Here is a 26281-nt window from a genome sequence, read left to right as displayed (position 1 = left end):
CTGTTTCCCATTGCACATGAATTCCTCCTGACTCTCCTGGGCAAAACTAAACACAGATGCTTCTAAATCTCCTTTGAGTACTTAGACTCTGAAATCACAGCATGCATGATCGCACAGCACATGCCCTATTACCTAAATACACTTATGTGTATTTCTGCAACATGCCACTGATTTGCCTATGACCAACCCATGGGTTTTGTGGCTGAAACGGGATCTGGACCTGGTTACAAACCCTAGCAGCAATCAGAGCCCAATAGCTCTTTTATAGCTGCATAAGAGAACACATCTAGACAGCCTATAGAAAACTTGCGATGAGCATTCAGGACTGCCCCTCCAATAGAATATTTCCGTTAAATAAGTGTGGGAACTTTTGGTGGGGATAGCAATATCAAGTTTCACCTTTTCTTTGTGCATGATCAGTATTCACAGGACTGTCATTTACCAATAATGTTTCAGGCAAATGAAATTCTGTTTTTATTCCCTGCAAGTGCGTATTAAGATCGGCCATGATAATTCAGGAAACCAAGAAAACCTTGAAGATTCATCTATCCATCTCTATAGCCAAGATGCAATATCCACCATTCTACAAGTACTTTCAGTTTTTAAAATACTGATTATAATAAAGCAGGTGTTAAAAACATCCAAAAGCCACATTTAAATGAACGAAAGTAAATGCAAATAGATAGTGTTGGCTGAAATCTTAAGGAAACTTGAAGTAGATGTTATGAATGCACAGACATCTTGTACCATAAGCAAATAAAATTATCACTCAGAACCCAGATATAGCAGAAGTAATTATTCTGCCACAAATTCATGAGATTAGCCTTCCTGTCCAAAGTGAAAACAGAGGTTCCATTCCTATCAAAATGTAAATTTGTGGCTCAAGTATGTTGAAATAAGGCAGCTCCCTGTCACTCACATTTAAGGAAAAAACACATTTGCAATACATTTCACACAGGTCTGAATTTCCTCTTCTATGAGAAAAGCTCCTACAGATATATTTATTATCTATGATCCTATATATTCCTTGGGAGAAAGTATTACTGATTTCAATAGGAGTTTCTGCTAGCTAATGCAAAGGTGCAGGGAGAATCAAGAGATATATCTGCTAGACATCTATGGAGCAAGTAAGCATTAATATGTTGCTACATTATTATATATGGCTCTAAATTCATCACCCTGCTCCTACAGGTAGTAGTACCCATCACCTCCTAATATATCACATATTTAGAAAGTGTTCTTCATGTCAAAAGAGACCAAACTCAGTTTGACATTTCAATGAAAAAATAATGAATTTAAATCTGTGGTTCCTTTAATATATCTCAATGCCAGCATAGCTCCTCTAATTTACTCAATGGAATCAACTCTAGCATGGATATGGGAGAACGATATGAGAGGCAGGACCACCACAGATCAGATAAAATGAAGTTCATGGCTCACCTCATGCTGTTACACATTTGCTAGTCTATTACTGTGTTCATGCGTGCTTTGCATGCTGACTGTTTTATACTGATCATTGCTGGGTTTTAAAATGTTTCTCTTTTAACGTAGTAGCATGCTCCTGCTCAAGCTTACCTACATGCTAAATTATTCCACAGATCAAAAACTGCTGCCAGTGCTGTCATCCAGCCGTTTAAAATATCTTAGAACACTGATACAGAGCCAACACACAGGTAATGTGCCCCCCCCAAAAAAAATCCGCTGACCTCAGTCACAATGTTTTGGTATTTCCTTAAAGGTTCATTTCAGCAAAGTACACGCCTTCCTTCCCTTCCACATTAAGGAAAGCCTCTAATTTACAGAAGCCATTTATTTCGTCTAGGTCCAGCATGACACAGACTTGTTTGCAGTGATGGAAAAGTGATTGGTCACGTCCTTCATCCACTCATCCCGGAGGGCACACAGCCAAGCATATACGAGTAAAATTGTGCATAGCATCCTCTTTATACTCTTAATAAAACAGCCTAGGAGAGAGAAAGGGCTGTAGCAAGAAAGAAGCACAGCTTTTAAAACCTTCCCCACCTATTTCCCCACAGAGAAAGGTGAAAATTTCCACCCCCTCCCAAGCATCTCAGGAGAGTGCATAGTCTCATGAGTGATTCTGAGATAGCTGTAACATTTACCACCAGTCTGCGTTTAAAGGATTTAAAAGAAAATAGGAAGCCCAGCATGCATCCAGAATGAATCCTGCTCAAGTTGCAAGCATGCGATAAACGAGGGGCTCAGGTTTAGTAAGACGACAGGAATTCAATTCATCTCTTATTTAAAAACAAACACAGCCTTACCGTTTTGTTGTAGAAAGGATCGGGTTAGATTCACCTACGACTCTTTAGCATGCCTCTAGGAGAATTAGTGTTTGCAGGCAGGCCAGCCTCATTCTCAGCAACTGAATTCACAACATCTTTCTGCACTAGCAAGCTGAAATGGTGCGGCTGTACTACAGCTAAGAAAGGGGGAAATTATAAGCAGAAAAACAAAGAAATCCCTCAAGGAAGGATATTCTCTGCGGAGTTGCTGTGTGGAAGGTGCTGATGATCATCAAGGAAGGAGATTTCACCGTCTAAATGCCATCAACAGCACACGGATAGGGGAAGGAAGGTTTTTGGTTGCTGCTTTTTTAAAGAAAATGTGATGGACTTGCCTGTGGAGTTTCCTGGGAAGGCACTCTACTCAGGCTCTGCAGCAGTATTGCAGCCAATGTAACTATGCACATGCAGTCTAGGTGGTTTGCAGCATCATGGATTTTTGGGGGGGTACGCATGTAAATGTACACCTTGGAAGAGCTTCAGTAGATTAAGGAACTGAGGCCAATGTATGTACAACTTATAAGAGGCTGGCAGTGGGGAAGAATAATTAAATGATACAACGAATTATGGTCAATTCAGTTATTCCCTAGCATCGAAAATAAAATAAAATTGCCAAGTGTGAGGGGGAGAAGGAGGAAGAAGTGAATATGATGACATTTGTTCACAGTGCCTCAACTTTGTAGTATGAAACTACTTCACAAGGTTAATTAAAGCCTGGCCATTTTAAAGAGAGAGAATTTAGGCTCTTCCCCACAGCTTTAATTAATGGGGAATTAATGCCCTCGCTAATCCTCATAACAAATCCAATGACACCAGAATGTTTAAGTGATTGAATTATTGCCATCAATAAGGCTGAACAATATACATGTCTAACTCAGTCTTCCCTAGTCTGCTGCTCTCCAGATGTTTTGGATATCAATTCCCACAATCCCTGATCATTGGCCATTTCGGCTGGGGCTGAAGGGGGTTCAAAAAAGATCTGGAGGACATCATGTAGGGGAAAGCTGGTCTAGTTTACAACTGTGCATTCAGTTCCATCAACATTATGCCTGCAACACCTTACATCTAAACAATCTAACAACTCAGCTGCAAGGATGATTTGCCAAGGCCCTCAAAAGAGCTCTGCTTTTGATCCAAGAGCATATATCCTGCAAAGCCTAGTAAGATCCAGTAAAAGAGACTGCTCAAAGGGAAGTGCACTATGAACTAACTTACCTAGAAAAACAGAGTTATTAGGTTATAAACCAGAATCACAGAATTGCAGAGTTAGAAGTGACTTCTAGAGTCATCTAATCCAATCCCTTGCAATTCAGGAACCTCAACTAAAGCATTCAAGACAGATGGCCATCCAACCTCTTCTTAAAAACCCCCAGGGGGAGAGAGTCCACCTCCTCTCATAGGAGTCTGATGCACCGTTGAACAGCTCTTGCACTCAGAAAGTTTAGTCTAAATCTCCTTTCTTGTAACTTGAGTCCACTGGTTTGGATCCTGCCCTCTGGAGCAGGAGAAAACAAGCTTGCGAGAGCCTATTAGATATTCGAAGATGGCTACTTCCTCTTTCCCAGGCTAAACATACCCAGCTCCCTCAAATCGTTTCTCATAAGACTTGGTTTCCAGACCCTTGATCATCTTGGTCGCCTTCCTCTGCACACATTCCAACTTGTCAACATGCTTCTTAAATGGAGGTGCCCAGAACTGGACACAGTACTCCAGGTGTGGTCTGACCAAAGCAGAATAGAATGGTACTATTACTTTCCTTGATCTGGACACTATACTTCTGCTGATGCAGCCTAGAATAGCATTAGCTGTTTTTTGTTGCTGCATCACACTACTGACTCATGTTAAGCTTGTGATCTTAGCTCCCTTTCACACCTACCACTGGCAAGCCAGATGTCCCCCATCTTATATTTGTGCATCTGGTTCTTCCTGCCTGCCTAAGTATAGAACCTTAAATTTGTCAATGTTGAAATGCATTTTGTTAGTTTGGGCCTAGTCCTCCAATCTATTAAGGTTTTCCTGATTCTGTCTTCACTAGCATTGGCATTTGATGAGCGTCACCTCAATATCATCATCCAAAGGGATTTGAACCCTTATCCCCCAGGTCCTAGTCTGACACCCTAACCACTACAGCACACTGGCTTCCTATGAGGCAGCTATATAAATTAAGTAGGTAAATAAATAAATATGGGGAAAGCAAAATGACACTAAGAGCAGGATCTAAAATATTTTTCTTGAAATTTGAATTTGTTTTCTTCTGGATTGTTTTACTTCATGTTTTAATGTGTTGCAAACCGCTTTCAGATTTTTTTTCCTTCAACATAAAAAGCAGTATAATAATAATAATAATAATGAATTTAATTGCAAAAAAGGCACCTAGACATTCCATTGCGGCAATCGTAACCCAGGTTTAAGGAGCCATTTGGTGAGTAGGTTATATATCTGAGTTTCTAACACTGCCTTTGACTTGACTTTAAGAGCCAGGAGAATTAAGAAAGAGTTATTTATTCAGCAATAGATTAGCAGAAATAGATGAAGAAATTTCATGTCCTTCAGTTAAGCAAATCCTTATTTAGCTGCATTTTGATTTTGCAGACACATGAGGAGTCATTGGCCCTTAAGACTCCACCAGTCAAAAACCAAAGCAATAAGTCTCACTTATTCTTCAGTAGATGGTTGGAAACTTCCACTGACTTTAGGTCAAGCTTGTATTTTCACTTTATTTTCAAAGAGCTATTTTCAGAATCTTTCTTTAAAAGAAATAAATGTGAGGGAATGGCATCTGGGCCGTAACCTTACAAGGGCTATCTCCCCCCCCCCCCCCAATTCTTTTACTCTGTGCACTTACAATTATATACACATTACTTTTTATCTTTCAATAGAAAGAATACAGTCAAACTTCGGAACTCGAATGACTCCACTGCTGAATGTTTCAGTTCCCAAACACCAAAAATGCAGAAGTAAGTGTTTCGGTTTTAGAACGTTCCTCAGAACTCGAACGTCCGATGCAGCTTCCGCTATGCAAACACCTAGCTGTCAGTCAATCAGAAGCCTCGCCTCACAACTCAAACATTTCGGAAGTCGATCGGTCTTCCAGAATGGATTATGTTTGAGTTACCAGGTTTGACTTTATAAGAAAAACAAGGGCTAAACAAATCCTTACCAATCCACCTGTATTAGATTTGCAGAGAAGTTGGATCAATTACACATGGAAATTCTTGATCATGTGGGAGCCTCTTTCACAAAAGGATAATACAGATATACATTGTTTTTGAAGAATTTAGTCACCCTAGTTCAACACAAATATTAAAAGATTAATGTTGCTGCCTTTGAGTGTTAAATCTTTCACTGCCTCCATTTCTTCCCCTTCTATTTGCCAGGAGGTGATGGGCCCAGTGGCCATGATCTTCGTTTTTTTGATGTTGAGCTTCAGACTATATTTTGCGCTCTCCTCTTTCACTCTCATTAAAAGGTTCTTTAATTCCTCCTCACTTTCTGCCATCAAGGTTGTGTCATCTGCATATCTGAGGTGGTTGATATTTCTTCCGGCAATCTTAATTCCGGCTTGGGATTCATCCAGCCCAGCCTTTCACATGATGAATTTTGCATACTGCCATCCCCAAGTCTCCCTGTTCATAAGGTTGCAACCTGAATGTGTTAACTAATAATTCCAAAATCTGCAGGTTATGTTTCATCTGCCATACACATTTTTACTAGTAGCAACTTCACAAATACGTGCATCTGTTTTATTGCCGTTATCTTTACTTTCAAAAGTGTTCTTCTCATAACAATCCTACACAGTTTTAGACTAAAGAGTGTCTCTCCCCCACCCCTCTCACTCTCACTATGCATCAATACATTTGCTACTAACAAAAGCTCATCTTACTGGACTTTTATTCTTCAAATTATATCTAGCTTTCTGCTGGCCTCATGCAGGGACTAAATTCAAGGGCCTCCAAGTTCTAAAGCAGTCACATCACTTCAACAGCAGAAAAGAATAAAGACCAAACACAAATGAATAGAAACTTGACACAATAAAAGAGAGAGGTTCATTTACACCTTAAGCTTCGTCTGCATTGAATGTACCCATCTTTTAACGACGTTTCTCAATTTCATAATTCCCCACACTAAAAGCGTACATCAAAGTCCTGGTTTTCACACCAGCCGTTTCCTATCCTTTTAAAAAAACACATCAAATGAAACAAAATGCTTTATGCATGTTTGCAGCATACTTTTAAGTTCCTTAAAATCAGGATTATTCTTTCTCCTCATAAATGGCACATATTCCATGGAGCAACCATTCTCACATTGCAAAAAGGTGTAGACTTACAGAAGTCAGAACTACATGTGATGCCATCTTTGCAAGAAAAATGCATTTTCACTTAAGTGTAACCACCCATGTTAAGCTGATTTTAATGCTTCATGTTTCAGTAATAAATACTAATTTTTAATCACACTGCCTTTGCTAGTCTTGGTTATTTTATACTGTTTTATTCACTGTTTTATGAGCAACAAAAAGGGCCCAGGAGAAACAAAACAGCAGTGAGCTGTTTTCCAGGTGTCCACATATTAGCACTAAGCCATAGATTGGGCTTGGCATGACATGTGAACCAGACCATCAACCGAGCAATTTTGACATGTAAGACCAGGCAGTACTAACATCCCTATATTGCAGGCAGAGCCAGCCCAGCCATTAGGCAGGATGAGGCTACTGCTTCAGGCGGCAGAAGCCCCCCACCCTTTTGAGATCTCACTCAAAATGTGTGTTAGTCTTTCTGAAAATTGGCACCGATGGCAGTGCCGCTTCTCTGCTACTGGCAAATGAGGCAGGGAAAATGGTCACAGGAGCAGGTAGGTGATGGTAGAAGCAGCAGCAGCAGGCAAAACGGCACTTCCTCAAGTGGTGAAATGGGATGTACCGCCCCTGATTGTGGAGCTGAGGAATGAAGACTTGTCTAAATTAATGGCTAGGAACGCTGCAGTGAGGACCCATTGGCCAACACAGACATTGCTCTAAAACTTGTTGCCTTTAAAAAACAACAACTAACAAATTCCAGCAGTTATCTATGAAATCCTATGAAGCTATGTTGGAGGTGTAAAAATGGAATAGGCACCTTCATACACATGTGGTGGAAGTGTAAGAGGTTAAGGGAGTTTGGGGACATTTTTTATAATGAACTCAAAAATATATTTAAGTGCTCCTTTAAAAAAAACAACCCCGAAGCCTTCCTGCTTGGAATCATGTCCGTGGAAATCAAGAAAGCTTCCAGAAATTTATTCATGTATGCAACCACAGCAGCGAGAATTTTAATAGCCAAGAATTGGAAAAGCAACATCTCCACAAAAACAGACTGGTTAGTGAAAATGGTTGAATATTTCACATCTTGCCAAATTAACAGGGAGAATAAGAGGAAATACAATTCAAAAAGTCAATAAGGAATGGATAACATTTAAAGAATACCTTAAAAACTACACGGATAATGAAATTCTCCTGACAGATGTACAGTGGTACCTCTGGTTGCGAACGGGATCCGTTCTGGAGGCACATTCGCAATATGAAAAGAACGCAACCCACAGCGGTGCGTCTGCACACGTGCGGGTTGCGATTCGCCGCTTCTGCACATGCACGTGACGTCATTTTGCGCTTCTGCGCATGCACGAAACCTGAAAGTAACCCTTTCTGATACTTCTAGGTCGCCGCGGGAAGTAACCTGAGAGAACGTAACATGAAGCGGATGTAACATGAGGTATGACTGTAGAATGAATCTTGATAACAGAGAAAATAACAAAAATGAAATGCGTACAGATTAACAAATTACAAAAAAACACAATGAGAAGAGTTGGAAGCCAAACATGCACGGGGTGTTTATGTTGAGTTTGCATATATGTAATTTTTTGTATTGTAGGTATTGTATTGTCTAAGTTCTACGTAAATAAAGTAAGATAAAAAATGACTTTTTTATTTGATAGGCAACACAAGCTCTCAGAATCAGGCAAAAGGTGCACTGACTCCAGCATTCTGCTCTCATAGTGGCCACACTTATGCCAAAGGGAAGCCCACAAGTTACTCATGTTTACATTCCCTATTCACCTGCACAGGGCTCCTAATTATGTAGACATCTTCATGAGGTTTGCGTTTGTAAGAGAGAAAAAGATGGGTGTACGGAACAGCCTGTCTAGGTAAGAACTAATATTATCTGTAACTTTCCCCTTGTTTTTTATTAGGCTCATTTTAAGCTGCTCCCTTCATTTGATTACTAGACAAGAATAATCAAGGCAAAATTGCCATCCCCTGTGGAATACTGCATTAACCACGTTTCATGCTGTAAGCCCCCTTTCATACTGACACTTAACTGTTCAGCCTATTTGCAGCCTTCTATTCTCCAGACTTAATTCAGATGCCCACTTTCCATTCCTGGGCAGTGAACCATTTTGTTTCTTAGTGTCTGGCTAAATGAGTAATCCACTGATAAGAAAACAGAGAGGCATAAATTTTCTTAGATTCAGGACTACTGACAAAAAAACCTTATTTATACACAGCTCAAGAGAAGATACAATTTTTTAGTTCTTTATCTCACACTCAACACGCCCTGTTATTTGTGTACACATAGATTAGAACACCATGTTCACAACGTTTACCATCCTTGCGCATGTTATTTATTTGAACAGAAGTCCCTGTCCTTTTTTGGAAAGGAGAGATAAAGAAATAGGAAATTAAAATAAGTTAAAACCAATATGAGTTTTTAATCGTCCTAACAAAACGTGGGATCATTCAATTTCTATACTAGAAAAATGCTCTTATTTTAAAGCTTGAGATGGAATAATGAATAATAATGCAAGGTTTCCTTTTTTAAAAAAAATGAGGCTAGTAGTGTACATTATTCTTATATTTATTCACTTTACTGTAAGGCGGCTATGCTTTTTAAATTGGTGGCACCATAGCTGGTCATATTTTGATTATTTAGTCATTTTAGCAATTGGAAAACATTTTGATGTAGTAGTTGTGACACAGAAAATGCTGGTCTTTATTATTGTTTACAGCTGGGCAGAACATTTACATGATGAAAAAATTAACCAAACACTTGTAAAGCCCACACTGATATTTAAATTCAAGTTTTAAAAAGCAAGGCCACTTAACTAAGGGCAATGCAGTGCAAGAGACTCTTTACAGGAAAACCTAAGCTTGTGCTGTAGGGAAGACTGCCACTCTCTCTCAAAAGAGCCAGTGTGGTGTAGTGGTTAGAGCATTCAACTAGGACCTGGGAGACCAGGGGTTCAAATCCCAACATAGCCATGAAACTCACTGGGTGGACTTGGGTCTCTCAACCTAACCTACCTCAAAGGGTTGTTATGAGGATAAAATTGGGAGGAAGAGAATTATGTATGCCACACATCGAGCTCCTTGGAGGGAAGGTGGGACATAAACGTAATAAGTAATAGTAGCGCAGCCACAGGACGCGGGTGGCACTGTGGGTTAAACCACAGAGCCTAGGGCTTGCCGATCAGAAGGTCGGTGGTTCGAATCCCCGCGACAAGGTGAGCTCCCGTTGCTCGGTCCCTGCTCCTGCCAACCTAGCAGTTCGAAAGCACGTCAAAGTGCAAGTAGATAAATTGGTACCTCTCTGGCGGGAAGGTAAACAGTGTTTCCATGCGCTGCTCTGGTTCGCCAGAAGCGGCTTAGTAATGCCACATGACCCGGAAGCTGTACGCCGGCTGCCTCGGCCAATAAAGCGAGATGAGCACCGCAACCCCAGAGTCGTCCATGACTGGACCTAATGGTCAGGGGTCCCTTTACCTTTACTAGCGCTGCCACACTACATTACATGCTGCTTCTGACCACTCATAGTAAAGCTGCTGGAACATACAGATGCAAAAAGTGTCACTAGATGGGGGGGGCAAATGTGTCGTTCCTAAAACGATTATTTCAGCACACCTAATTTTATATCCTCATTTCTTTTAAATAAAAGTATTCCCCCAAACCCTCACTATTTTAGACAAGTTACTGAAGACAGAACTATAGTGTAGAAAAAGTCAACCAAGGCATGCCCAGTTATATTTTCTTTTTGGTCAGAGGTTGTTATCTATATCAACTTTGCATTGGCCAAAAAAAAAACCCTTGATATTCATGTACTTCCAGGTTTAAATTAAGATTTGGTTATTGCATTTTTAATGTAAACTAATGGGTGTGGTTCCCCCCTTACTTTCCCCCTCTCTCTTTTTCCTCTCTTTGTTAAATTTTTTATTTAAAATATCATTTTTTCAAAGTTATGCTCCACAGTTAAAACACGTAATGCTCAGGATTTACATTAATTCTGGAATTAGTCTTGGTCTTTACAGCTTTTTCTGGTCTTGTAATCTGGGGGTGACATTAGAGTTTGTTTGTTTGTTTGTTTGTTTGTTTGTTTGTTTGTTTGTTTGCCTGCTTGTTTGTTTAAGAGTAGTTTACACATAATTTACCCTTCTTTAGAGCCTCAGGGTCTGCACAGCACTAAACACCTTTAAGTGCCGTATTATTCTGTCTATAAGACGCCCCCATGTATAAGACGCCCCCTATTTTGGGGGGCTCTGATTTAAGAAAATGGAGGAAGATGTATCCGTGTATAAGATGCCCCCAAATTTTTGACATTATTTTTTAGGGGGGGGGGGACCTAGTCTTATACACGGAAAAATACGGTAATTGTTTGCCTTTTCAACTGCAGCTGAAACTTACTTGTAGTTCTTCCAAACTCTGGGGCACAAGACAGGGTACCAACCAGAGGCGCCAGCTTGCAAGTAAGATGGGGGGGGGGGGATCCTGACATGAGTATCACGCTTCCCTCACTAAGCCAGGCAGAAGCTTCCAGGGAAACAGAGGCAAGGCCCCTGTCCCGATTTTTAATCAGTAGAATGTTGGGGCATATGCATGCTGCCTTCAGTCCCCCAGGCGTCAGCTCTGTGCTTTTGGGACCCTGGGGGACCTCCATCCTCCCACCCCAAAAATATAGAGGGTGGGGAGAGGGCTTGGCCCCTGGTACCAACTTCCGAAAAAAGAGTTCCGAAAAAACACCCAGCAAAGTAAACAAAAAAGAAGCAGCACCTGTTACTGCAAGCTGTAATAATAATAATAATAAATTTTATTTATATCCCGCCCTCCCCAGCTGAAGCCGGGCTCAGGGCGGCTAACAACACTAAAATAGTGCAACATTCTGAAAACATTATAAAAATTAATTAAAATCAAATTGATGGCAACTAAAGTTCTGTAAAGATTGCCAAAGGAGGGAGTCAGGCTGTGCCCTGGCCAAAGGCCTGGTGGAACAGCTCTGTCTTGCAGGCCCTGCAGAAAGATGTCAAGTCCTGCAGGACCCTAGTCTCTTGCAACAGAGTGTTCCACCAAATTGGAGCTGCAGCCGAAAAAGCCCTGGCTCTAGTTGAGGCCAGCCTAACCTCTCTGTGACCTGGGACCTTCAGGATGTTTTTATTTGAAGACCATAAGTTCCTCTGTGGGACATACCAGGAGAGGCGGTCCCGTAGGTACGAGGGTCCTAGGCCGTATAGGGCTTTGAAGGTTAAAACCAGCACCTTAAACCTGATCCTGTACTCCACCAGGAGCCAGTGCAGCCGGTATAGCACCGGGTGAATATGATCTCGCAGCGAGGACCCCATAAGGAGTCTCGCCGCGGCATTCTGCACCCGCTGGAGTTTCTGGGTCAGTCTCAAGGGCAGCCCCACGTAGAGCGAGCTACAATAATCCAGTCTGGAGGTGACTGTCACATGGATCACAGTGGCTAGGTCAGGGCGAGAGAGGTAAGGAGCCAACTGCTTAGCTTGGCGGAGATGAAAAAATGCTGCCTTTGTTATAGCTGCAATCTGCGCCTCCATAGAGAGGGAGGTATCGAAGATTACACCCAAACTCTTAACGGACGGTGCTGGCACTAATTGCACCCCCGCAAGAGATGGGAGTTGCTCCCTCAATCCCATATCGTCCCGTCCCGTCCCAGCCAGAGGACCTCTGTCTTCGAAGGATTTAGCTTCAACCGGCTCCCATGTAACCATCCAGCCACAGCTTCCAAACATCTGATCAGTATGTCTGGGGCCGAGTCAGGATGGCCATCCATCAACAGATAGAGTTGGGTGTCATCAGCATACTGATGGCAGCCCAGCCCAAAACTCTGGACAAGCTGGGCGAGGGGGCGCATAAAGATGTTAGAAAGCATCGGGGAGAGTATCGCACCCTGAGGCACTCCACACACCAAGGAGTGGTGCGATGACAATTCCCTCCCAAGCGCCACCCTCTGTCCCCGACCAGAGAGAAAACTTGCTTCTTTTCAGAATGTGGATAATGAAAAGAACTTTGAATCCAAAACAATCAAATTCAATTAATGCAGAAGGCCATTTTGAACATCCCAGGATATAACACAGAGAAACCTAGCAGAAAGGAAAAGGTTTGAAGCAAAGGCACTAGCACCTTTGAGATTAGATCCCACACAGCATACAGATTCTTTCAAAGAAATTCAAAGACTAGGCTGTATTTATAGCCACACAGCACCAAAGAAAGGTGTATAAAGATGTTCAAAGGCAATGTAATACAAAAAAAGGTATATAAATCTCAGCAGCAGTTTTTACACTGGTATATGGAACATAAAACAGGTCATCTGAAGGACAGGTCTCACACACACAGTCTGTAAGCATTCTGTAGGTGAACCTGATGGTATGTACACACTTGGGTGTCATATACCCAGAAGGTTCAATGCTCTGAGCAGAAACTAAAATGCAAGTTTTGGAAGCTGGTACAAAATAATAGAAATATTAAAAGCATTTAGAATGAACAGCAATGGGTTGCTCAGGCCTCGCCCTACAAAAACACATCCTGATGAGTGGCATGTAGAAGACAGAAATACAGAATGAAATAAAATATAACCTATTTGAAGAACTGCAACATTCCCCCAGAGACAGCTCTAGGAACTGCAGAGGGGAAGTTCCACAGCTAACAGGGTTATTAAATATGTTCTTTCTGTTATAGACACTTGTGCAGAGTTAAGGTTTTTCAAAAGACACTAAGCCAGCATGGCATAATGGTTAAAATTTTAGAGCATAACTGGGGAGGGACCATATTTGAAATCCCCACTTACCTCTAAGCTCTACCTACTCAAAAGAAAGGTATAACATGAGGCACAAAGAGGAAAAATGAAAGGGCAAACTCATGCACACCACCTTGTTGGCAATGGAGACAATGGAGTGTGCCTACAAGGGTGAAGTCAAACTGCTGCATTAGTAGCACTGCAGTAACCTCCTCAAGGAGCAAGCCGGGCGGTGTATATGGAGGTCCTAGGCTGCCCAGATGACAATACTGTTGGAAAACAAGCCTGCTTCGGGAGAAGCTGGCAACTCTCCCAGGCTCCCGGCTTGGTCTCCGGTGACCTCCCTGGCTGCAATCCCCGCAGGATCCAGGCTAGGTCTCGATAGGCGATACTTCCCAGCGTGGGAAGTACACACCCACTCCCTCCTGCTTCCCTAGCAGGGAAAGGAGATAGCCAGAAACGTCTATTTACATGCTTTTGTTTTGACTTTTCAGCACTACAGAAAACATGTCCATTCACTTCAGACTCCTTCCAGCAAGTGGCAAAGACTTCTGGTACATACGCAAGAGGAAGGTCTCAAATTACACTCTGAGCAAATTCCGGTGCATCGCCCTGTGAACTGACTGTAACATTCTTTCCCACAGTCAGTCCCATCATTCCCATCATGTGATGTTTTCAAGCTACCAGTTTGCAGCTGCGTTGCATCCATATCGTAACAAATACCCCCCTCTCGGCCTTGCTGATGTAGTCCAATGGAAAGCAGAGGAATATATTTGGCACCAGCTTGGCTGGTGCCAAACTCCTCAGCCTTTTCTCCTGAAGATATCCCGCATTGCAGTGGAGGCTTAGGATCAGAGTTTTTCTTCTGCTACCTTCCCAGTTTGATGAGCCCCATCTGCCCCTCACTTCCCTCTAAAGCATATAGAGAATCCACCTTCTTGACCGTTGGACCCACCATTGGTCTTGACCACTCAATCAGCCAGAGCCTGTCTTTGCATGCAGGGCAGTCCCTAACTCACCAAGGACTGGAGAGCCATCAGCTACCCTCACCTACTTTAGCCATTCCTGGAGTGTGGCTGCTGTTGCATCCTGACAGCTTCTAGGAGCCACAGGTGAGAGCTGAACGCAGGATCGGGACCAAAGGTGGACAAACTACCCCAGAAGGAGCACACGTGTTGTCGTCCCCACCAGTGGTACTACCCCCACCTAACACCCCATACACCTTAGCATGTAAATAAATGAATAAAGTATTTAAAATGTAATATATAATACAACACAATTTCCATATAACCTGTGCTAAGTTCCATATATGTTTAAAATAAAATAATAAATAAATGCAAGAGAACAATGAATAGTCTAGGAGCATGTAGATGCTGGAGAAAGCTGGTTATTGCTTGACCCAAATAGTAAGAAAAAAATCTTTTTCTCTTTAATTTTTGGAGGAGGCAGGCACGCCAACTCTAGGGGGCCAAAGACACCTCAGTACCCTCAATATTTGTTGGAAAGGGAACAAACCCCCCCCAACATTGAGGGGGGCAGTGAACAGTGAACAGCACGCCTCAGAGGTTCATTGGGTGGTTCATCCAGAGCACTCAGCCTCCTCCAGACAAAGCAACATCACATGCACACAATGCATGTGACATCATACACACACACACAAGTCGTACACCGGGTCCCCTCAATTTTGGTGGCAACCTGGAGCTTCTGGTAGGAGGTACACAAGAATCAACAATGGCACTTTGGTAAAGCACAACAGACTGACATTATGCAGTCTGTCCTTTGTGTCTTCCATGTCTATAGAAAGAAAAATAGTTAAGAGCAAGTCTTTAAGGGTTTTGTGAAACAAGCTTTTGAGTCCTCAAGGAAACTAAACTACATTATGATTGATATCACTTTATTGCAAGTATTTGTTGCATAAGCACTAAATACGTCTACCCTCAAAAGAAACTGTTGTTCTGTTTAACTAGGATATGAAAGGGCAAAGAAAAGGGTGGATCACCCACTGAATACTTCATTGTACAAAGTTGTACGAGGAAGCTGATGTGATCAACATTGGGCAGAAGTACGTAACTGGATGCCCCATCCTATGAAAAACTACGGCATCACTTTAATATAAAACAACTTCTTTTCAGCAAGGAGATGTAATTCTTTTTAAAGGCAAATGCTTTTGTTTGAGACATGTTCTTCAAAGCATAAAACACATGTTAAAACAACAACAGGAACTGTGCCACAGGTAAGTGATACAGCTAAATTACTCTCAGCAATGAATGTTTCAAAAGAAAGCAGTTGTGATAACAGCAGGTTCAAACACCGCACTCTTCTTATGGAGGCTGCAAATAAAGGTTTGTGCAGGAAGGGGACAGGGCATCTCCTGAAAAGATGCACATTCCTGTTGGTAGACCACATGGGCAGACTGCTGCCTGAAACCCTGGGAAGCCACAGTCCATCGGTGTAAACAATACTGAGCCCTATGGACCCATGGTCTAGTTCAGTATAAGATAGCCTCTGATGTGGTAGTCCACTTGGTTTCCAAGCTGAGTGCAAAGAAAACACAAAGCTTTGTCCCTTTTGGGGGGGGGGGGTTCTGCATCCTTTGCTGTCACTTAAGGCTCAGGTGGCCTCGGTGGCACAGAGTGCCTTCCAACAGCTTTGCCCCGTGGCCCAGCTGTGTCCCTATCCGGACAGGAATAGCCTAACTTCTGTTGTCTATGCTCTGTTAACTTCTAAGTTAAATTACTGCAATTTGAAGGCTGCCTCTGAAGACTGTTTGGAAACTTCAGCTGCTGCAGAATCTAGTGGCCAGGTTGCTCACTGGGGCAAGATAGCTTGAGCTTATTACACTGAACCTGCCCCTGACTGCATTGGCTGCCAATTTCAAAATTATCACATACCGTATTGGTCCGAATATAAGCCGCACCTTTAAAATTGGAGGAGGAAAAAGAAAAAATGCCCGAATATAAGCAGCTCCATTCCTCGCTGCTACTGGCTGCATACTTGGCGGGGGGCGCCGCACTGTGTCCCTTCCCAGCCTTGGGGGAGAGGACGGGGGACTACGCACAGGGCGGACGCTGCTTTGACGCGCTCCTGGCGCTGTTTGCCCTGCGCTTCTGGCTGCATACCGTAAGGTCACGAATATAAGCTGCACTTTTAACTTTTCATGGTTGGAATTTGGGGGAAAAGTGAGGCTTATATTCAGGCCAATATGGTAATTAACAGCTGCAGTCTTAATGATTTCTATTCGTGTTATTATATTATTTAACTTTCAAAAAAAGACTTCAAGTAAGGAACCTGTAGCTTTTTCCTTTTCATCCTCTGTGCGCCACATCCGAACGTCAGTTGTTGGTCTCTTGGCCTTATATGTCTCTTTGACGTGTTCCTTTTTCCTGCGGCATTTGGGGCTATCTCCTTACTCCCACTGTTGTTGTGTTCCAGCCTGGTTGGGACGGAGCTGCAGCTTCAAGGTTAAACCCTCTTCTTTCTCCAGCTCAGCTCCATCCCATAATGCTCAAGCAGTTCCAAACAGATCAACAAGTTCCAGAGATTTGCCCTTTCTTCCTCCAGCTGGAAAGGGAGAGGAAAGGCACTGCCATTCCTCTTCCAACATACAAAAAGCCCTCACGCCACTTTCCTTTCGCTGCTTTTTTTAATTACAAAAAAAGGTTAGATATCAACATATCCACGACCTCTTTCAGTCTTGGGGGGGGGGGGGTAGGCTCTAACTCCCAGTGACACCCAAACAAAACAACCAGGCTCCCTCCCCCGCTTTACTCCTTTCAAGCTACACACAGCTTTACATCTTCTTTTAAATCACAATGTTACATCGTACATCAAACCATCCTCACTTGTATATCTTAAAATTCTATATTAGGAGAGGGTCGCCGAATCATAAATGCAGAAACTTCCATAAAATATAGCAGAGAGCCCCTGCTCTCCTCCAACCACCTCCAGCACAAGATAGAATCTTCTCCCAGTTTCAAACTTCAGTTCCACGCAGCTGATTGTTCGCAGTTATAATGTCCCTGTCCTCCAGTACGTGCCTATTCTTAATGCCAATTAAAACCCAATTATAAGGAGAACCTCCGCATCCCATGGCGATGGGGGGGGGGGTTTCGCATCAGGTGAAGTGTGTGGCACCCAGTGCCTCCAACCATCCTCGCACTGATCTGTGATCCGTGCGGAGACGAGCCATTGAGGCGACAGCGGGTTGTCAGTACCTCCCGTACCCCAAGAGGTTTATAGGGGATAGTTTAACCCCTTCCCCTTTTTTCAGCCTGTGCGTCTCTCCGATTTTGAGAGAGCCGTCGCCACGGCGTGGGGACAGAAACCGGAAGCCAGGCCTGAGTAATTTTTAGCCTTCTCAAGTGGGCCCTGGGGTGGAAAGTTTTATCATTTATCCCCGCCCTAGGAGTAAGTTACACACAGAAGCACGTCTTTTTAATCCTCACCTGATTAATATACTTTCATATAAACAGGATATTTGCTCAAAGCATAGTTGGTCATTCAGGATTTGGCACAATATTGCTGTTCTTTGTCAGAACGTGTCACTCTGGCAGACTTCAGTGAATTATTAATTCACAGACGGGGGAAATGTTCAAAGACGTTTTTGTTTTACACCTTTAATATACAAAATCATGTTTTGTTAGATATAACTCAGTCACTGAAATTTGACAGGTGGTAATATACATCTTTTCTGTATGGCATCCTTATAATGAAGTCATTCCAGAATCCATTAAGTCCCCAGTAACAGCGCATATGATTCATACTACTGAAATATATAATGAAATCGCAGCACAACAACATGGGTAAAAGGAACATAGTTTCCCACACATTAATGACTAAATCACCTCAAAATGAACTCTCAAGAGTCAAAATGGGACTGCTGGAAAACAAGAGGAGCCATCATGCATGGAGGAAATGCTGAGAGTTGGGGGAGTAAAAAGCATAGCCCAAAGAAACAGACCAATGAAGACTGAGCATGCTCAGTTGTCACCAGGCACTGCAGAATGCTGCTAATTGGGCAAGGAAAACTGGGGTGGGAGAAGTTGAATGAGCAGCCTTCCTGAGCTCCTTACAGGACTGGGAGAGTAGCTTCTGATTTGCATGCAGAAGATTACATTACAGCTTGGAATATCTCCTGCCCTAGGGAGTCACTGGAGGGATCACCCATATTTGATGTGCATCACAGGGTGATCCGTAACCCAGGATTGCCCCTGAAGAAATAATCAACCAGCAATCAGGATGGTTGATTCAGGATACATACCCAACACTTATGCCAAAGCCTACTGACATCTGTAATCAATAAAGTTGTGGCTATCCCTATCCCAACATGTTATCATGTATTTACTGCTGCTTCCCACACCCCGGTGACCTTGGGCTCACTGTGACTGGGACCACATAGTTCTATGTGCTCACTTTCTCTTTGTAAACTTCCCATAAGCATCCAGTGGGCCACTGTGGAAACAAGATGCTAGAAGACGTACGCCTTTGGTCTGCTCCATGGGGCTCTTCTTACGTCCCTTATTTTATATGATAAAATTAAATAGGGCAGAAAGATCAATCGATTAATGTACATGGTGGCAAGTAAAAGGAATCTCAGGTTCCAAATGGCACCATTTTCTGCTCCGTTAATCAACTGTGAAGTTGCTCAAGGTATGGCAACCGAGAGATTTTTCCTACCTCGCCTTCCAAGACATTAAACGCAACTTCAAAAAGTGCCAACGGGTCCCTGGCGAACGGAAAATACATCATAAGGACAAAGTGCAATGGCAGATCTTTAAGGAATGGCAGGTTTGGGAGTACATTTTAATGTATTTACCAAATAAAAAGTCTCAAAAGAAAAGAATGTAAATATATTCCCACAGCCTTCTGAAGAGCGAATATACGCAAATCAACATAGCCTGTGCTACACTGACCTTACTGGTTGCAGGCAAAGGACTGTGGATTCCAACACAGACATAAAGGAAACTAGGTCTGCACTTCCTAGGGCCCTTTGTGCTCATGTTTCTCAAGTAGCCCCCCAGGCTAAACAGCAAGCCACTTTTGACAATGAAGGAAGCTTCAAAAGCAAGTGTGTGACACAACATGGTAGCTTTCCGTTTATGAGGGAAAGGGTTTTTAAAAAAAGAAAATCCCACTGGGCACATACAAACCTTCAGACATGTCTAAAGAAGCACTCTAGATTGCATCCCAGTGTCCGCATCTGTATCAAAACAACAATTCTCATTTGTCTTCTCTTAATCCCCATCTCCAATATGTAAAACGAAAGGCCCACTACCAGCTTTTCAAGGCCTAGTTGCTAAACACCTTGTGCAATTGAATATTGTGCTGCAATAGGCAGCGTATTTCTTCTGAGACCGGCAAATGTGTTTGCTTTATCTCTTCCTTTGTTTCTTCCAGAGGGGAAATACCAAAAATACTACGCTATACTTGATCAACAAAAGAGACTGTTCTCAGTAGTGATCAATTTAAGTTACTGTGGCTTTGTGGCATGAAGGGACTTTCGACCAACTGCCTTCAGTCACAAAGAACTACTTGCATTAGAGAAGATGATTAATACTCCAAATATAGATTTGCAGAATGCTACAGCATCTTTTTGAGCCAAAGCAAAACAGAAATCCTTGTTGTATAACCCCAGGGTTTCATCTACCTCATAACATGGGAGATTATTATTCCTTTCCTTATTGCTTCATTTTGGATCAATATAATGCACCAGGGCAAAATCAATGTTTTATATGTATAAATTTATTTATATATTGATCTCATTGGAGTATGTAGAAAAAGGCACCTTTTTTCTAAGTAGAACACAGCATAACATGAAGGACTATTAAATCAATTCTCAGTTCATGTATAAACTGATCCAATGAACATAATCAGATGACTAGGATGAGACATTCCTCAGGCAGTAACATTCTGCCTGCACGGAAGGCTCCTAATAGTGATGTGCTTATGATGGTAGAGCCCAACAGAATAGCACTGCAGATCTGGGTAGCCAGTGGCTATGGAACAAGAAAGTGTATCTTCTAAAGATGGTACAGTGGACCCTCTGGTTACGAATTTAATTCGTTTCAGGGGTCCGTAACCAGAGGCGCCGCTTCTGCACATGCGCAAGCAGTGAAACCCAGAAGAATACACTTCCAGGTTTGCCGCTTTCACAACCTGAAGATTACATATCCAGAGCGGTATGTAACGCAAGGGTCCACTGTATAGGTCTCAAAAGATTCTGCTTACTTTATTTGTTATTATATTGAACTCAGAATGAATTTTCAAAGGCAAGTGCAGAGGAGCTTTTGATACCATGAATCATAAATATATTAAAGTAGCTCATTAAGGCAATGTTGATGAATACATCAGGTGCTCCTCTTTAACACAGAATCGCATTGGATAGAGAAACTGCATCTTACGTGAACATGGCAGGTGCCCGGCTGCATTTGATGGGTTTGCTGCACTTGTTTTGTAATACCCTTACAGGAGAAGGAACAAGATTTCCAAGGCAGAACCAGAGATTTACAACTACTGCTCTCTGAGTCCAGACCAAAGACCACAACCCACTACTTTTGCTTTAAAAAATCAACTACAAAAAAGACATGGGTCAACAAAATCTAGATTAGGATTTGGTGCAATTTATCAAGGATACTAGCGGCAAAACCCAGTTCTGGTACTTGGAACACTTCAAGCATCTGCCAGACACAGGATGAATTAGGTAGTGCAATTATTTCTTCCCTTCACCAGAACCAGCAAGACAAATGAAAATCAATTTCACTTCCAGATGGCATACAAAACAACAAGGACATTAACACTTTCTCCCTAAAAGACAAGCAGTGACATTCTTTCTCTCTGTAAGAATCACTTAACAGGACAGTGCACAGCTGAAATTAACCACCTCAATCCTACATAGACAATCCTCCCTCTAATTTTATCAGGGAGATAGGTAATGCTGGATACAGAATAGCAGAAGAGGCTCTTTCTAAAGAAAAAGGAGGGGGAATGTAAACAAGCTTTAAGCAATCCCCAGTTTCAGACATGAGTCCAAAACTTGATAACCTTTTAGATATTATGGATGGGGGGAAACCTGCTAGTATTATAAAAGAAGGCGCAGAGCACACATTTAAATGATAAAATAAAGGAACATATATATGCATTTTCTCACAGCTTGACACAGAATTATCAATAAGGTTTCAGATTTCCACATTTAAGTTCCTTCTGTGAGTCAGCAATGGAGAATCCTTGGACCTCCAGATGTTTTCTTAGGCATACATAATGTAGCAACCAACACAGAAGCAAAAGGAAAGACTACTGCTCCCACCTGAACCAAACACCTGAACAAGATACTCTGTACTGACCTGGACAAATTTTTAAACTGATGCTATGTACACTCACAGGCAAGAGAATATCCCCTACTAAAACACATGGTTTGAAAACCCTTAAAAATTATAGACAGTGTCTGAAATGTCAAATATGCACGATCCTAAATCATCTTTATTGGACATCCCTATCTGCATTGTGCTATATTTGCGTATGGTTGCATTATCCTAGTAAAGTAACTATTGTTTCCTGCAAACTACATTCAGTACTGAAAATGTTCATGAGAGTAACAGCCTGATGGACCAGACCATGGCCCATTATTATTATTATTATTATTATTAGTATACTGCCTTTTACCCACAGATCTCAGGGCGGTTCACAACATAAACTCACAATATAAAAATACATAATACATAATAAAAACAATAACAAGCCAATAATACCCCCCTTCCCAACACATTTTTAAGGGCACTGGATGTCAATCATCCAAAGGCTAGCACCTAAAGGTGTATAATGAAGATGCCAGCTGAACCTCCTTGGGGAAAGCATTCCACAAACAGGGAGCCCCTGAAGAAAAAGCCCATTCTCATGTTGCTACTCTCCAGACCTCTCGTGGGGGAGGCACATCTAGTCCAGAATCCTGTTATCACCAGGTGTCTTTGGGAAGCCAAAAAGCCGGACCTGAGCACAACAGAAGCATACTCACTCTGTCAGTGGAGGCAGAATGTAACCATCATACTCAGTATCTGCTGAAAGCTTTATCCTTCATCAATTTTCCTAATCCTCTTCAAAACCATACAACCTGATAGTCAAAGCTGCCTCTAGTGGGGGAGCAGTTTCCGCAGCTGTACTGGGTAAAGAAATATTTTATTTTGTCTGTCCTGAACCTTCCAACATTCAGCTCCACTGAATGCCCCAGAGTTCTAAACTTACTAGTGTTATGAAAGAAGGGGAGAAACTTTTAATTTAATAGTAAGAGCAAACATACAGGTAACAGAATAGTCTTGTGCTGGTGGGGAGGGGGCGACTTTGTCCCACCAAGCGTTGTTGAACTACAACTCCCATCATCCCCGGCCCATCGTCTCCTGGAAGGCCAGGAGTTCCCCATACCTGATCTAGGACAGTAACAATCATTTAGTGGTGATGCTTGCTAGCCACGAAGCACGTGCATCTACTTATTGACCGGTTTCAGTTTATGTGGTATACAGGCCATACACTTCAAATACTGTGGTGTTAGAGGGACAGAAAGAGAAAAGACAATATGCATGTATGCAAACTGTGCCTTTTAAAATGAAATAGTTAAATTTTGACTCAGTTCTTCCATTTGATAATTGTGACCTAGTTTTGATGGCTGTAGCGAGGAACTTGGCTACATTGAAAACTACTATTCAAATTTAGACATGGTTTTCATTGGAGTTAACCAAGTGTAAAAAAAAAAAGTACGGGGCTAATAAAATGGAATCTTACACTCCTATAAAAATTACGGCATAGTGGAACATTGGCTTGCTTTTCAACTGAGCCACTTTCACAAAGACAACTCTAAAGGTCCAAGAATGCTAAGTAAATTGACTTTCTGTAACTGCTGATGGCAAAGCACTGAACATAGCTGTTGAAAATGCTCTCTTGTATCTAGTAATATTGAATGTTGCTAAAGACCTAGATCAGACATAGGCAAACTCGGCCCTCCAGATGTTTTGGGACTACAATTCCCATCATCCCTGTCCACTGGTCCTGTTAGCTAGGGATGATGGAAGTTGTAGTGCCAAAACATCTGGAGGGCTGAGTTTGCCTATGCCTGACCTAGATCGCTAAACACTGATAGGATGTAGACCTATTAACAATGTAATCTTTAACATTTCATTATCTTTAAAACATTAACATATAATGAATTTGTAAAATGGATGTGCTGCAGTTCTGTTCCCATTGACCTGTTCACACACCTAGTGCATGACAGTGTTGGAAAGCAGCAATTGTTTCCCTACCAAACCCACTGATCTTCCACCAGGGGGAAGGAAAATACCATTCTACGTGGCTGTGTTTATGAAGAAAGGAAACTTCCACATCTGGTTTAAGGCATGGAAGCAATTAGAACTGGTCAGATTAGAAATACCATGCATTGCGATCAACTTGCTAATATTTAAATTGAGAATCCCAGAAAAGAAATGTACTCCACTCAGAATATGTAACTTTCCAAAATATCCTGGCCAAAGAAAGAGCTGTGACAGGCCCCTCAATGGAATTGCATATGAGACTACCCAGAAGGAAACAACACATACCCACCCAGACTGACATTTGTTATCCTGGGCTCCCAAAATGGAGTTTGGACAGCTGCAAAATGAAAGTAGTCATTTCAAGCAGGCCAAGGTCACAAGTGCTCTCTTCAGAAGCCTCCTTATTTTCATATCTGTGTACATTTCAATTTTAATTATGTAACAAATGGAAACAGGAAGTTCGGTTTAACTGATTTTCTAGCAATAATTTACCAAACGCTGAACAACAATACATTAAATACTCATCCAGAAGGATCACAAAATGTAAACAAAATTAGCAACAAAGCATTTTATATGACCTACTTAATATATTCTGTCTGAGGGGGGTTCTCAAAACTGAAAACATTCCTCTCTGCCACATATCCAGCACACAAGCAGTAATGAAAATGCTGAAATCAGTAGTATGATTTTTTTTCTGTTTTACCAAATTCACTTAACACACCAACATACATACTATGAAATGAAATGTCTGTACTCATCAGCAACTGTTGATGTAGCTACATTATTGCCTAATCAAACAATAACCCAGGTTCAGAGGTGCAGCTCCTAACAAGTTCAAAAGCAGGAGATTCCTTACATTTCTTGCCAGCTTGCAAGTTTTGCAGATGTCTTTGCCCTCGCACAGCAGCTGCTCTCCATTACACAGCTGGCACATAGGGGGAAAAATTCTGCCTACTAAACACCCAGAGCATTACCCTGAGACACTCTGCCAACATCAGCCCTGCAAAAAGTTTACGCGCAAAATATTTTGAAAGCTTTTTTGAGTTGTAGCAGTAAATAAAGAGTTCTAAGACAAACAATCCATTCCCAATCACCAATGGAGGATCAAAGACTGGATAGGAAGGCGAGCAATATCTCAAGATTATCTTCCGTGTAAACCTGTCAACCCATTAGCGCTTTCAGGGTCAAACCCAGATTATTGGTTTACCATTATGTGCATGGTACATCCTTGCTGTAACTAACAAACATTTTTTTTAATAAATCTTGCAGACGAAACTGTGCAGCCCACTTAATTGGGAAGACAGCAAACCTAAAAATAAAAAAAGGTTGCAAATGGGTATATCTATGTCCTTGCTGCACAAGCAAGGTTTGAAACAAGCTAGATAAGATAATATTGGTTCTTGAGCAAAACATTCCCTCAAGGGCTGGTTCTCAAAATCTTGCATTTTATACTTATCTAAATGATATTGCCTGCTTTGGTCCAGCTCTGCTTTGACACACTAAAGCTAACATTGCTAAACACACACATGCAGAGAAGAAAATTGGTAGTTGCAGAACACCACTGGAAACTGGCACAACACACTCACAATAACTCACTGTTTTCACTCCCGTAATTATGAACTCCTGCAGCTATACTGGCTGATGCTTCCAAAACCTTTGCATGGAGAAGCCCAGAGAGGAATAATTATTTATGTCAGCTCTGAACAGTCCTCAGCTTCCAATAAGCCATGAAGGAAGCCAGACACCATGGGTGCCTTCTTCACACACATTGTTCATCAATGACAGAGATTGTATCAGTCCAACTGCCATAATTTAGCACCTATTTTCCCATATTTTACTGAACACATGGAACACCACTACCCTGTCTTTTATAGTGCCAAATGTCATGCAAATGGGGGGGGGAAGAGTCAAGACTACTTAAAATGCCCTAATTTCACATTGTGCTTAAGACAGAGATGGGGCACTTATTATGGCGCAATCAGCACCATTGAAATACACCGTAAAAGCAGCAAGTGTCTGATTGTCTGAATACGAGAGGGCAAACAAGAGATTAACTCATTTTCATTAGACCCCCAATGACGATGAGTCTTATTACACAATCACAGCCTGTTAAAAATGCCCATCAACATATAAATCACATAATCTCATTTAGGAAAATACTGGCAGGCATAAGGTCTCAATAAGCACACAACCCACAAAATACAGAGGGGGGAAATAACAGGCACAGTTCAACAATATGAGAATTAGTGCAGCATGCTTGCCAAAGAGTCATTTGTAAGGGCAAGTGACAAAGACAGAGATTCTCTCTTTTGATACTGAACAAAGAACGTCCTCCACTACGAGACAGGTGTACAAGTGAAGTACCTTTTCACACTACATATACTGCAGCCAGCTCAGTCACTGAGCCCCCCATGCGGCACAGTCCTAACAAACCTAGCTACATGTGTGTATGTTTCTAATTAAAATTCTTACAGCCCATATTTCCTGAGCTCAAAGCAATGAGCAGTCTAGTCCATAAGAAAACACAAAGGAAAAAAACCAAGGCCTTCAGGCATTCTGGTGCAGTCGTCATGAGAGGACTGTGCCACAAAAGTCCCCATGCATGTGAATAACCTTGGCCAGGATTGGA

At 42.0% G+C, this 26281-nt stretch overlaps 1 protein-coding gene across 4 annotated transcripts in view; it reads right to left on the bottom strand.

Annotated features, from left to right (window-relative positions):
• CDK14 (cyclin dependent kinase 14) overlaps nucleotides 1-26281 on the bottom strand; it is a 217314-nt gene that overhangs the window by 161436 nt on the left and 29597 nt on the right. Inside the window, exon 1 of one of the 4 annotated variants that reach the window (XM_080975367.1) lies at nucleotides 2286-2731. The exons of 2 other annotated variants lie outside the window; for them this stretch is intronic. The gene's annotated coding sequence lies outside the window, so the exon portion shown is untranslated. Of the gene's footprint in view, nucleotides 1-1706; nucleotides 1826-2285; nucleotides 2732-26281 lie in introns of those variants that run through there. One more of the 4 variants, XM_080975368.1, reaches the window with a different exon arrangement.

Source organism: Podarcis pityusensis, assembly GCF_964106645.2.
Source record: "Podarcis pityusensis genome assembly, chromosome: 12".
NCBI lineage: Eukaryota > Metazoa > Chordata > Lepidosauria > Squamata > Lacertidae > Podarcis > Podarcis pityusensis.
This window is presented reverse-complemented; position numbering and strand designations above follow the sequence as displayed.